Genomic DNA, 2,204 nt, shown 5'->3' with positions numbered 1-2,204 from the left:
TGCCCTGCTGTGTGTGTGAACAGGGGCGGTGCCCCAACTCCCTATCGGCCCTACTCTGTGAGTGACAGGGGGCAGCTCCTCAACCCCCTGATCGGGCCCTGCTGTGTGTGTGACAGGAGTACGGAGCCCCAAACCCCCCTGATGGGCCCTGCTCTGTGCGTGAGAGGGGGGAGCTCCTCAACCCCCCTGATGGGCCCTGCTCTGTGCGTGATAGGGGGCAGCGCCCCAACCCCCCTATCGACCCTGCCTTGAGTGTGACAGGGGGTGGTGCCCCAACCCCCCAATCGGCCCTACCCTGAGCGTGACTAGGGGTGGCATCACAACCTCCGGATCTGCCCTGCTCTGTGCATGACAGGGGGCGGCGCCCCAACTCCCCAATCGGCCCTGCTCTGAGCCCGACCAGGGGCTGCACCTAGGGATTGGGCCTGCCCTCTGCCACCCGGGAGCAGGCCTAAGCCAGCAGGTCGTTATCTCCCGAGGGGTCCCAGACTGCGAGAGGGCACAGGCCGGGCTGAGGGACCCCCCTCCCCCCCGAGTGCACACATTTTTGTGCACCGGGCCCCTAGTCTATATATATAAAAGCCTAAGCAACCGTTAGGACAGAACTATCGGAACGACCGGTCGTCCCGTCACTATGATGCACACTGAACACCAGGGGGCAGACGCTCAATGCAGGAGCTGCCCCCTGGTGGTCAGTGCACTCCCACAGCCAACCTTCTGCGGCCCCTCCCCCCGGCCACCCAGCCCCCTCAATCGGCTCCCACTGGGGGAGGCCAGCTGGCCAAACTCCCATGGCTCCTGCCCCCTGCCAGCCTACCCGCCGCCCCCCCCCCCCCCATAGGCCTCAATTGCCGACCAGGCCGAGGGACCCCACCCATGCACGAATTCGTGCACTGGGCCTCTAGTAAAAATATATTTTAAAAAAACAGTATACACTAGTTAAAATTCACACTATACACATAAACCTGTGCATTTTATTATGTGTGAGTTATACTTCTTAAAGGGTGGAGGCAGGAAAGAATTTTAACTACATGAAAAGAATACAGAGTATCAAAGAATTTTGATGATTTTATCTTTTTATATATTTTCATTGATTTAAGAGAGGAAGGAGAGGGATAGAAACATCAATGATGAGAGAGAATCATTGATCGGCTGCCTCCTGCACACCCCCTACTGGGGATTGAGCCTGCAACCTGGGCATGTGCCCTTGGCTAGAATCAAACCTTGGCCGCAGGTTCTATCCACTGAGCCAAACCAGCTAGGGCTATCAAAGCATTTTGTATAGAATATAGTTAAGAATTATCTTGACCTAATTTAGTGTATCGTATAAACTATGAATAGTATATTACATTGCAACTTAAAAATAAAATCTACCAGAAAAGATAATGTGGCTAATAGAAAAATTCTTTCAAAATTTTCTGAAATAATCTTTTTAGCTTTTTTATTTTTAATCCTCACCTAAGGATATATTTCCATTGAGTTTTAGAGAGAGTGGAAGAGAGAGGGAAAGACAGAGAGAAATATCGATGTGAGGGAAACACATCGATTGGTTGTGTTCTGCACACGGCCCAGCTGGGTAGGAGCCTGCAACTGAGGTACCTGCCCTTGACCAGAATCGAACCCAAGACCCTTTGGTCCGCAGGCTGATGCTCTATCCACACAGCCAAACCAGCTAGGGCTATTTTTATCTTTTAATGGAAAGATTATCTGCCATTCTTTACATTCAATCAACCACATAATTTTAAAAGTGCTCTGGATTGAGAGTTCTAAGAGAAAACTATTAATAATACCATATTATATGGCTCCAACTGAGACTTGCTTCAGATCTCATAAAATAGCAGATAATCTGGAGCTCTTCATATATCTCGTCTCTCTTCATCTAAAATATTGATCCACTCATGATCCAACTCTCACACTACCTGGAACACTGCGGCCCAACAGAACTGTCCACGAGGATGGAAATGTTCAGTATCTGCTAACGTGGATAGCGGTATCTATAGAGGACAGCAGACTTAAGAGGACTATTTCCTTTACTATGTAAAGTATATGATTCTCTAACCACTAAGCTGTATACCTGAAATCAATACAAAATAAAATTGGGGAGAAAATTTGAGTTAAAGTATAGAACTGCAGAGGAGAGAGTGACCCATGATGACAGACTACTGCCTGACCCTGCCTCACACTCATGCTAGATCCAGTCAGAT

The sequence above is a fragment of the Myotis lucifugus genome, unplaced genomic scaffold (assembly GCF_000147115.1).
Source record: "Myotis lucifugus unplaced genomic scaffold, Myoluc2.0 scaffold_371, whole genome shotgun sequence".
NCBI lineage: Eukaryota > Metazoa > Chordata > Mammalia > Chiroptera > Vespertilionidae > Myotis > Myotis lucifugus.
This window is presented reverse-complemented; position numbering follows the sequence as displayed.